The 12,218-nt window shown below is 39.2% G+C and overlaps 1 long non-coding RNA gene across 1 annotated transcript; it reads left to right on the plus strand.

Moving 5' to 3' along the window:
- The first annotated feature begins 8,406 nt into the window (after positions 1 to 8,406).
- On the plus strand, positions 8,407 to 12,003 carry LOC125752559 (uncharacterized). Its single transcript, XR_007402401.1, has 2 exons — positions 8,407 to 10,233; positions 11,809 to 12,003. It is a non-coding gene; the product is annotated as an uncharacterized LOC125752559 (long non-coding RNA).
- The last annotated feature ends 215 nt before the right edge of the window (positions 12,004 to 12,218 follow it).

The raw sequence follows: 12,218 nt of genomic DNA on the forward strand, positions 1-12,218 counted from the left end.
AAAAGATGGATTGACCATCTCTGAACATACTTATTATACACAGTATGGTCTAATTTCTGTCTTTCAAGTTGACATCCTAACAAAAGACAAGAAAATACCAATTCTTGAGATTGGTATTCAGTGCAGGTGAGAGTGGAAGAGTCTTCACTTCCACTCTACCCACCCATGCACCCCTCCATGCATGCTGAGATGACCATATTGAATAGATATGCTCATATTTCTGTTTCCTTCGCCAGAATATAAACACAGGTTAAGAACCATTAGTAACAGATACAGAGAAGATGTATGGCTTAGATGTCCCTTTAAGAAAAGACTCATTGCAGTTAGCTCTTTAAAGGTGGAGATCAGCATTTAAGTCAAGGGCATCCTTTCTCAGAGCTCCAGCCAATGACTCAGCCAAGTAGGGTTACTGGTATCATACTTTCCTCTGGCAGCACATAACAAGGTGGTAAAGGGGTCTGGACGTTTGCAAGACTTCTCTTGCAGGTGATCTTTGCTCCAAAACTCCTGTTGGAATGGAAGGGATTTGTCACATCTACATTGTGGTCTGACACTTATCCTGCCTAATCCTGTTTCCATCCCTTTTCTTTCACAAGTGTTCCTTCCTATAAACTTTTGCACTCTCCAGTCAAGCTCACATCTGTTTCCTGGAGATTCCAACCTGTGACCATTCCAACCTGTGACCAAATTGGTCCAAAAACGCAGACAGCAAGGTGGGGTGGAGGTGCCAGTTCACTCCCTCCCTGGCTGTTAATGAGGGATTAATTCTTGGTGGCAGTTGGTGTACAGACAATCCTGGAACAAGGTGGCAGGCCAACTGATAAAACTTTCACAGGTAGTGATCTGGGGTGTGGTGGTGGAAGGAAATGCAATAGTCAAAGAAATGACTCAGGCATTTGACATTTGTGTTGGGGGTGGGGGGGATAAGGCATACAGTGATGGTGGAATTGGGTGGTTGTTTCTAAATTGTATTGAAACTCTAGAGATTGATAATGAAAAATGAAGGGCAATTCACAAAACAAAAATTTTGATTTAAGAGCCAAGTATATTTTTAGTGGCTTTCAAAGCTCTCATCTCATGCAAAGGGCTCACAGACAAAGCTGAAGATCAAGCCCAGGATTTGATATTCAGACTGGCTAAATTATAAAGACTGTTGAAAGCTCAACCAAGGTTGTCATGACTCTGGCTGGAAAAAACATGAGTCCCTGACATATGATGAGAATATCTGGGCAGATGCCTCTATAGGTTTTGACTCCCCAGGCTATTCCGAACCTTGTGGATGTGCAGAAGTGGCTTTCCCTCCTCATTGCAAGCTAGCACACAAGAGTATTGAGTGTGTTGGAGTGGCTTGCTGAAGGGGCAGCTGAAGTGCCAGCTCATAGGCAATACTTTGGACCTACTTCTCCCCCCACAACCTCATCCTATCATTATAATTACATCATTTTCACTGGCTAAAATAATAACTTTTTGTTTTACATGTTATGATTGTCAATATTGTTTTCTACAAAGCCAACTAATATAGTATGATTATATATTATCTTTTGTAATCTATTATTTTTTCTGGAGTTACTACCTAGCTCTTTTCTACACACACACAGACATGTACACTTTCTCTCTCTCACACACACACACACACATCATCATGGCAAGTATGCACTGCAATGATTACCCTAGTGTTTTCTCAGACATCTACAACCATTTACTCAAGTAATAGTATATTGGGGTAAAGGGAATAGCCAGACATTGTGAAGTGTTGTTGGACACAGGGTCCAGGTTGACATTGGTATTCAGAGATACAAAGCATCAAGATGGTGCCCCCTAAGAGGGCACCTGGAAGGAGGTCAGGTAATAATTGAGGTCTGGCCAAAATCTAGCTTACAGTGAGGGTCCATTGGCCTACCCGATGGTTACTTCTCTGGTCCCCAATTATATAATTGCGATTGACATGCTTGGCAGTTGGAGTAACTCCCGTATTGTGTCTTTGGCCTAATTCTCTTCTGAGCAGGAGAGAGTACAAGAGCTAGTGGTCTGTCTGCATGGTAATCCCGCTGCTCCATTTTCAAACATTCAATCTATACCCCTATTTTTCATTATTCCTCTTCCTTGTAGTCTGTGATGCCAAGCAGCTCCAAGTCCTTTTGAGAATCTCAGAGCTTTGGCTTGTTTTTAATCAGATGCCTCTTTGTAGATGCTCTAGACTGTAGCGAAGTCAGTAACCAGTCTTCGATTAGTTTATTTCTTCCAAAAATATGCTTAGCTCTTTCATCTGCAGTGTCTTCCCCTGAGATCTGTTTTATTTGTATTTGTTTCTGAATTTCTACAACTTTAAAGCCTACTTAACTGTTTTAGCAGAGTCTTGGGAGAGAAAATAAACTCCCAATATATCATATTTAACTAAGCATCTAACCTTTTTCTTTTCTTTTTTTTTTTTTTTAAAGATTTTATTTATTTATTCACGAGAGACACACACACACACAGAGGCAAAGACACAGGCAGAGGGAGAAGCAGGCTCCATGCAGGGAGCCCAACGTGGGACTTGATCCCGAGTCTCCAGGATCACACCCTGTGCTGAAGGCGGTAGTGAACTGCTGAGCCATCCGGCTGCCCATCCTTTTTCTTCTGTAGAACAATTACCTCTTTCAGTTTCACCAATTTAAATTTGTTTTTTTTATGCATCATTCTATTGTATTGTTCCTGAAATCCACATCATTTAGAAGGGTAAGGTATTTGTAATTAAGTAATTTTTAAATTAAGAAATAATATAATATTGCATGTGTTCTATATGCATATTCATTTTTAATTTAATTTTTAAATTTGCAAACAATAAGGTTGGAAAGTTAGGATTTAGCTGGTATATGAAGACCTCACATTTGATTCAGACCTTGAACGATGAGGGCCAAACAACAGCTAACATTTGTTGCAAGCTTACTGTTTGCCAGACACTGTGTTAAGTACTTTATATCTATTATAAAGAAACGTTAATATTAGCTCCACTTTACTGATGTGGAGATTGGGGCTCAGAGAGATTATTTAATTTGCCCAAGACTGCACACCTTATAAATGATGGGGGTGGATTTGAAGGCAAATGGTTTGCTTTCAAAGCCAGTGATCTTAATCATCATACTATCCTGTATTCTAGGAAGGAAGCTAAATGTCCCAGAATCTCACATGTGTCATTGGGTAGTAATTATTTGTATTCTAGTCTTTCTCTTCCACTAGACTGGTAAGCTCCTTTTTAAAAGAAATTCATGCAGTGAGATACCCACCATAGAATAAGTATTCAGAAAGGACATGAAAAATGAATATTGCTGACTGATTTCAAATATTAAGGAAGATGAGCATTTGAAGCAAAATACAGTTTTGTGGGGATGGGAAATAAAGGGGCTTAATAATTTTATTTTAGTATTTATGGGAAAGGAAGTAGGAGAGAATTTTACTCTGAACTTGTAGAGAAACTTATTTTTAACTTATGGTATTCTTAACTGGTACCTTTTAAAAAAAGTCATCAAAGTCTGGCTGTGTATCAAGAGAGTCTTGCTGTAACTAGCCATGAACTATGACCAAAAAGGACAGCTCTATATTTAAAAATTGGTGGTGGTTGATGGGATGGGTAAGAAGGAGGAAATGGAAGAAAGTGAAGTTTACAGTTCTGCAAATTACAGCTTGTGGCAGGACATGATGCTTCATCAATGGCAGCCAGAGGGCAAGTCAGCCAAGGGACGGTGACTTATACTTGTATAACTAAGGTCGCATTTTTGGTGTAATAAAAATTGCATTCTGGCTTGTGTTTCCTTATTAACAATTATACCAAGCAATTTATTCCAAAGGGCAACTGCCAGAAGAGCCCCCACCATGGGACTACAGTGACCCAACTCTAAAGTTGGGGAAAAAAAACAAAAAATACAACTTAAGACCAACAGCTTCTGAGGAGAAACCCAGAGTTAAACATTGATATACAAGAGATTCTACCTTTATCTTTACCATTCAGAATGATTTCTTTGTCAGTAACAAAGTTTAGGGGAGACATCAAGAAATCATCTCTGATACTTTGACCATTGGGCTCACAGCACACTGTAAGATTGCCTTCTCTTTGAGCTTTTAAGAGTTAGTTAACCCTTAGGGAATGTGGAAATATATAGATTTTTCCAAGATGTATATTCCTATAAAAAAAAAAGTGATCTCCATTTAGTTATTGGCTAAAGGAAGCTTAGGGACTAATTAGTATCTTTCATCGAGGACCGTGGCTTAGTATCTATTATATATGCCTTTTATTTGGACCATGGCCATAGACTGGCCTGTCTCTTGAACTCTGGTAGCCTCTATTAAGTGACAATTATGCTTATAGTTAGGCCTCTGTTTTCCTTGGAAGTTGGTCCTATGCATTGCAATTGATCTAAGTCATTTTGGTCATATACAATTCCTAGGTTCTTTCTGGAAGGTAACAGTAGCCATTGTAGGAGTTGAAGTAGATGAAGGTTAGTTACTCCTCTACCTTGCTGTAGGTCAAAATGAAAGCAAGTCTCAACAAATCCTGCCACATTATATAGACATTTATTAGTCAAACAGTGATTAACAAGCAGATCCAAAACCATTTATGCAATTATTTAATGAAGTCCCAGCTTTCTGTCATCCTAGGTCCTTTGAAAACTACCTTGCCAAAAAAAAAAAAAAAGAAAAAAAAGGAAAACTACCTTGCCTGTTAGAGGCTGACATAGCACTCCAGAGTCAGGAATCTTTTACTCTGGTGGTATTCATCAGGCCACCAGAAGCACTCATAAGTAACAGCTAGACACAAGACTACTTACAAATCAAACTTTGAGTTCTACTTCAAAGGATAAAGGCTAAGTCTTTTTTTCTTATACCCTATTCAGGCAAGAATGAAAAAAAAATCTCTAAAATATTTATGACTAATCATGCATCATAAATACTTTTGAAAGTATTATATTATATATTTTAAAGTAATCTCTACACCCAAAGCTGGACTCGAACTCGCAACCCCAAGACCAAGAGGCACATGCTCCTTGGACTGAGCCAGCTAGGCACCCTATATATTCTTTTAATTTCACCAATTTTGTTCCATATCTAACATTTAACATTCAGCGTACAAATCAACACTGTTAAACACCAGAGATTCATATCTGACATTCATTATGCTGATTAGTAAGGTGTAGATTACTGATTTCAAGATACAGAAAACAGAATGAACTGTAATTGCTCCATCTGGAATGTGGGCTGAACATCCCTGAGCTGATACATTAATATTCTATAGCTTAACTCAATAATATTTTTATTGTTTTTTTATTTTTAAAGGTTTTATTTATTTGAGAAAGAGAGTGAGAGAGAGAGAGAGAACAAGCAGGGGGAAGAGGCAGATGGTGTGGGAGAAGCAGACTCCCCACTGAGCAGGGAGCCTGACACGGGGCTTGATCCCAGGACCCCGGAATCAAGAAGCAGATGAGACCCCGGAGCAGAAGGCAGATGCTTAACCTACTGAGCCATCCAGGTGCCCCAATCCAAGAATATTTTAAAGTATATTATAGACCCATTTGATACTGTTATTCACCAAGCACAGTAGATGGCCTAGATGAACTGCAAAAAGTTTGCTGAATTGAGTAAGATAGGTTGAAGAGTTTGCAAATTGGGATATGGTTATGTCAGTTGGGTGTTAAGATTTGATTATTGCAACTCATTGGTTTGTTTTGATTTTTCCAGTTCTCTCTTCTCTTCTTACTTTGAAGTGATAGTTTAAATTTTGTATGGATAAAAAAGGTTCATATATTTATAGGTAATATGTTTAATTGTTTATAAAAGAATCAGACTTTTGGGGGGGGTTGGGCACCCCTGAAAAAAGGGTCAAACCATTCCCACTTCACGGTTTTCCTCTGAGTTGCTTTGGGAATCCAGGGGTGGGAGCCATGATGCTACTGATGATGCACCAGCTCTGGGAACCTCTGCACATGCCCTGTTCTGAACAGGGCCAAGTGCCAGAGCCAAAGCAGCATCCTGAACCTCTCACGGCTTACCTTAAGCTAATCCATAGAAATTGCACATACAACTCTCTTAGCAGTGATGAAGAAGTGAAGCTCCTGGTTCTTATTTCGGCTCTCAAGGCCTAGCATGTAGTTGAGAGCAACAGAAGCAAATAAAGGCATCTAGAAATTCTTTGTAAAGCTATCTTCGTTTAAAATTGCTTTCAAGGGATCCCTGGGTGGCGCAGCGGTTTGGCTCCTGCCTTTGGCCCAGGGCGCGATCCTGGAGACCCGGGATCGAATCCCACGTCGGGCTCCCGGTGCATGGAGCCTGCTTCTCCCTCTGCCTGTGTCTCTGCCTCTCTCTCTCTCTCTCTCTGTGACTATCATAAATAAATAAAAAAAATAAATAAAAAAATAAAATTGCTTTCAAAAACCTCACAAAGCCATAAGCAATCTGCAGTCATTTCTGAGCTCACTTTAGGTTGAAAACCTCACTCTTAGAATGGATAGCAATATCTCTTTGATTAAACAGTTGGTGATAGTAATCAATTCCATTTGCCACCTCCTCACCCTGAAACACATATTTTTCTTCCCACATCCCTGTCCCTGGAGAAAAATTTGTGCCTGCACCTGTACTGGTACGTATCAAGTGTTCTCAACTAACGAATGTTTGGTTTACCAGCTTGGAAAGTACCCTTGTTTTTTGCCCCCTCACTGAAGAGAGAACATGCAATCCTGCACTTAAGCTTTGATTTCTTGCAGTCTGTGGCTTCCTGGAACAACATATGTGCTTGCTCAATGTCTTTATTTTGCCAAAAAGACTCCCACAATCTCAATGATACTTTCAACCCCTTGTATTATATCCTGATGTCTATTTATATTGACATCCAGACATTTTAGTTTCACCGCTGGCACAGATATGACATTTTTGTGCCTAATTATTACTGAGATAGTGTAAAACAATCTCTCTCTGGACAAAACCCGTTACTGCCAGCCACAGCTCAAGACTTTACTTTATGAAAAGTTTTTTTGATAATTGTCTTTGGCTTCTAAGAAACCATCCATTTAATGACTTCAGGAGCTTTTGAAGAGCAGGAGGCCACTCATTCCTCTTTAAAACTAAATGTTTGTACTGGCCACTTCAAAACTAAATATTAGTTTTTATTCATGAGACCCACAAACTTGACACATATTCTTGGCCCTGCTATTATTGGTTTATTGTGGGATCATATATATTACTATAGGCTACGGAATAAAAGAAGATGTACAATGACTTTAAAAATATTTGTTTGCCTCTGCTCTTAGGTGGGAGCTTAGGAAATGGGTGAGGAAGACAAACACACAGGGCCATTGTAGGGTAAAACCCTGTCATAACATACCCCAGGACAATGCACATTTGCATATGATCCAATTTCCAAGCACTTGTGGGTTAATGTTCTTAAGTTGTGTAAAGTAGGCTGAAACTGTGGAGGAGAATAGGAAGTCTGATGGGCAAACAGGCAGCAACCCAAACTGGGAAGTAAGATCTAGAGAATAGGTCTACAGTATTCCATTGGTTCAGTCAGTCTCTCAAGTTCGGTTGATGGAACAGCTCTCAACACAGAAGGAAATTCCTGGAGTCACTTTCACAGTTCTGGAAATCCCAGCCAGCAGGAAATCAAGAACCAATCTCATTGGTGTTTAGGCTTGTTGGAGGGGGGTAGTGGTGAGAAGAATTCACACCAAGAGGCTTCAAAATGCTGCAGGGATCTGGATGGATTTGAATCATACTAAGAATTCCTTAAGATAACTCCTGACTGGCAGACTAGGTCATTTATTAACCTCAAGATAATGCAACTTTATATGTTACGCAGTCTATATAGTACGCCTTTCTGGACCCTACCTATCATATTATGGTGGGATTCTCCATAGCCTCCTACTTTCTGTGAAAAAAAAAAAAAATGATTGAGGAGCACCTGGGTGGCTCGGTTGGTTGAGTGTTCAACTCTTGGTTTCTGCGTAGGCCGTGAACTCATGAGTCACAGGATTGAGCCCTATGTTGGGCTCCACGCTCAGTAGGGAGTCTACTTGGGGATCCCTCCCCCTGCCCCTCCCCCTGCTCATACTGTCTCTCTCTCTCTAAAATAAATAAATAAATCTTTTAAAAAATAACATAAAATATGATAGAGGTTTCCTTAGCATGTGGAGCTTAGATCAAATGTAGTTAAGATCATGGTTTTCAGGCAACTTTTGAAAGCAAGAGAAAACTACATTTTAGATTTTTGTAGTGAAATATATATATGTCAATATGGTGTGTGTGTGTATTTATATGTTTAAACATGCTGTCATTTTTACTGATTGAAGGCAAAGGTATAGGTACATTTAGAAGCTAACATACAGAATGCAATTGAGAAGGAAAGCAACAAAGCATCAGGACATCTGTGGTGGGCACCGCACCAAACTAATGCCCCATTTTGAAATTAATCTGAGCATTTTAATTTTTCTTTCATTTTCAAAGACAGAAGTCGGCGGCTGTTTTAGTGTATAATGAATGTGGGGCAGAAAATTCAGTGAAGCAGATCACTATTGTTTGGAGAAGAATCACTTAAGTGGTCTCCTCACTTACGTAAGTGTGGTGTGAATAGACTCCATTGTCCTGATGGGCAGTGTCACTTTGCAAAGATTTTCCTTGTTTTGAGAAGGGTCACTTAAGTGGCCTGAGTCACTTAAGTGCAGGGTGAGCTGGATGTTATTCTGGGAGAAGAGTGTAACCAGAACTATGATGTTTTAAGTGTCTTTGAAAAGTTGTAAGGCCATCCCTGCAGAAACAGGTGGGGACTTCCTTTTTGGCCAACAGTCCTGGGGCCATGCTGCATTCTGAGAAGTGACTCTGCATGAACCAAAAAAGGTTAATCACTGAGAAATCTTTGGGATCAGAAATCTCAGGACATGAGGGTCCTGTAGTGGACAAGATGGTAGGAAATGGCCTTTCCCTGTAGGAACAGCTATGAAAGGCCTTGATTTTGAACCAGCAGCAGTGATAGGAGTAGAAAACAGTGCCTCCTCCAGCGAGCTGAGCACTGCCCTGGAGACAGCTTCTAGGATGTAAGCATCTCTTTAACTTCTTGATGTTACCCCAGATGATTCAACACAAGTGTTCTGAGACTCCATTCACCCCAGATGTCTCTGCCTTTAGCACACTGCTTCTCTGGAGCTAGAACTTGTGGAGCCTCAGCTCTACAAATCAATAGAGAAGTAGAAGAGCTTTAAGTAGGTGGGTCCAGGCTAGTTTGATTGGAAACCTCTCCATTGTAACTCTGATCCATAGGGCACTCCAGGGCCTTTGGTTACTACAAGAATCAAGGATTTGCCCCAGTTCTACCTTTTGGCTGTGATTCTCCAACACGAGCTTCCACATAGCACCCAAAGCTCTTGTGCCACAGACCTTAGTGTCCCTTCAACTTAACTTGCTTTCTGAAGTCATTCCTGTGCATGGGACTTTGGAATGCCTAATGAGGGGGTCTATTAGAAGAAGAAAGATGGATCTCTGGACTAGCAACTATTGTCATGAGGAAGCTCAGGGATTATACTCAGACACTAGATTAGGAAAAGTTCGTGGTATTCTGCCCTGGGCTGAGGGTCACCTCAATTCCACATAAGAAACAGAAGTAACATGCAATCTGTTAGGTAGAAAAAGCAAGAGACTAAAACACGCTGAAGTCCACACACATACACACACATGCTACTTCTGGTTACATACATCTTAGGAAAGTAAGCAGTAAATACTCCAATGAAATTAAGATTGGAATAAAGAAAGAGCCAAAGAATAATACTTTTTAGGAAGCAGGCCCAGAACAAAGTGAAGAAGCTAGAAGTTCAAACTCCTACAAGAGATCAACATCAACAGCAGAAAAAAACCACTTTCTCACTAGCCAAGCCTTGAGGGTTTCCCTGAGTCATACTTGGCTTTCTCCTTAGAAGAGGTCAGTTTAAGTTAAGGTAATGGAAAGTCTACGACCTTATTTTAACATTAGAGAATCAGCCTCTCATCAGAAAATGGTGATTCCTTTACCCATGATTCATACATTACCTAGAAGCCTCTGGTTTCCTGGAATTCTCTAAAAATTCCAATTCTTTTGGCAGTAACTATCAGACACCACAATCTATTTCTCCTACAGGGGTTGGAATTAATCTTCTGAGTATTAAAATGAAGTTATTTGTCTTTTAGTGTCCTCTGCCCCAACTGGCGGTCACCCAGGTTATTTCTGAATTGTATAAAAATGTAAGAGTTATAGTAATTTTATTTTATATATTCTTCTTTTATATATTATTGTTGTTGTTATAGCTGCCATTCATTCAATAAATATTTATTGAATACTTACTATGTGCTATTCTAGGAGCTATTGCTGATAGTCACCAAACAAGGTGCTTGCTTTATTAGATGTATCTAATCCTCACAATAGTCTGCAAAAAAATGAGAATTATTCTTCTGATTTTATAGAAGGGAAAAAAACCCTAAAGATCAGAGAGCTTATGTAACGTGCCCAAAGTCAGACAACTAATATGAAGCAAGGCACTCTCTGATTACCTGATTCCACAGCAGTTTCTGCTAGAGCAGAACAAATCTTAGAAAAATTTCTTTTCTTTTGTTTCTGTTAACCTATCAGAAATGTTCATTGTTACTCTATACTGGTTCTCACTGCTGGCAGCAGATATTCTGCTGCTCAATATCTAATTACCTTCTATTTATTTCATAAGTGGGGGAACTCTGTTACCCAAGGACTTAATTGTCCCCTTTACTCTAGGAAAGTTTCAGGGAAAGCAATTCAACATTCATTGAAAGAACACAGAATAGAGAATAGGGAAGGGTTGATCAAGGGAGTTTGGGAAACTAAGAAATTTGGGAATCAGATCTTCCTAGTATGTACTCACTGCTATCTTTAAAATAAAATAGAATAGAATTTGTTACTAGCATATTGGCTAGTTCTATTGCCAAGTGCCTTTCACTCCAGGATATGTTTTGAAGTCAAAAAGGAATAATTGTTCACATGCCATTTAAGGTTACTTATAGATCTACTTCATTTAGTGCAATGATCAAAACTTGATTATAACTAGGTAAATGTGCACAGCTCCCTGTCACTCACTGGGGTGCTAGAAATTGAGACAAGATGGTGTTTTGGTTTGTGTTGTTTTGAAGTATTGGAAACCCAGAACTCAGCAAATATATTTACAAATGGGTTGAATTCTTTGTTGAGGCAGGGAAACTACTCAGTTGGTCATGGGGTCATAATTATAGATGTGTGTCATGATATAAAGGATAGCAGAATGTGCCATCCAAAATATGCCACTTTGGTATAAAGATTATCATGAGCTGAGAACAGTTAAGAAGCAGGTACCAAAAAAAACCAAAAAAACAAAAAAACAAAAACAAAAAAACCTGTCTGTCTTCCCTCTGTTTACCTAAAAGTATGACATACCTTTATAAATATGTCCCCTTTACCCTCTCTATTAAGATGGACAGAAGTTAATCACCAGAAATAAATCTAGACCTTTATCAGTCCAGAGATAGCACCAGAGGAATCTACAAATCTTCTGTACCAATCTTTCCATTAGTTCACCCATACAGTTACTTTCCTACAATTTGCCATCTGAGAAACAGAGTTGTTTTCCCTTGTCTTGTCAGTTCTCTAAAAATGTATTGTTCTTTTGTTAAGATCCTAGATAAGCCTAAATTCTAACCACCCCTTTGAGTTACTCATTGCCATATATAATCCTATGAGTTTACATCATGTATATGTTAATAAACTTCTGTCTGGTTTTCTCTTGTTAATCTGTCTTTTGTCCATCTAATTTACAGGTTCCAGGCAGTGAACCTATGAGGAACAGGAAAAGTTTTTAACTCGCCAACAGCCATGAATGTCATCTGACATGTGCGCAAAAGTAGAAAAAGGCTTTTGGCTCTCTTCTTTGGGTGTGTTCTGTACAAGATTTGATTCTGGCCCTTGCTGGGAAATGGGTGCTCTAAAGTAAAAGTGACTATTGGGTCCAGAAAGACGTTCTTCCCAGAACACACGATTATCAGCCCTCTTCCAGATTCAAGGTGATAACTGCACAGAATGCTCACATATTAACTTAAAATATTCACTATGAACTCATGTTCAGGCCAAACAAAAATATAATAGAGGCTTTCTTGCCCTTTGTTCTTTATAAAATAATCAGACTTTTGGAATGTCAGACCCACATTTTCTGGATTCCATCTTCCATTCA

The sequence above is a fragment of the Canis lupus genome, chromosome 15 (genome assembly GCF_003254725.2).
Source record: "Canis lupus dingo isolate Sandy chromosome 15, ASM325472v2, whole genome shotgun sequence".
Classification (NCBI taxonomy): Eukaryota; Metazoa; Chordata; class Mammalia; order Carnivora; family Canidae; genus Canis; species Canis lupus.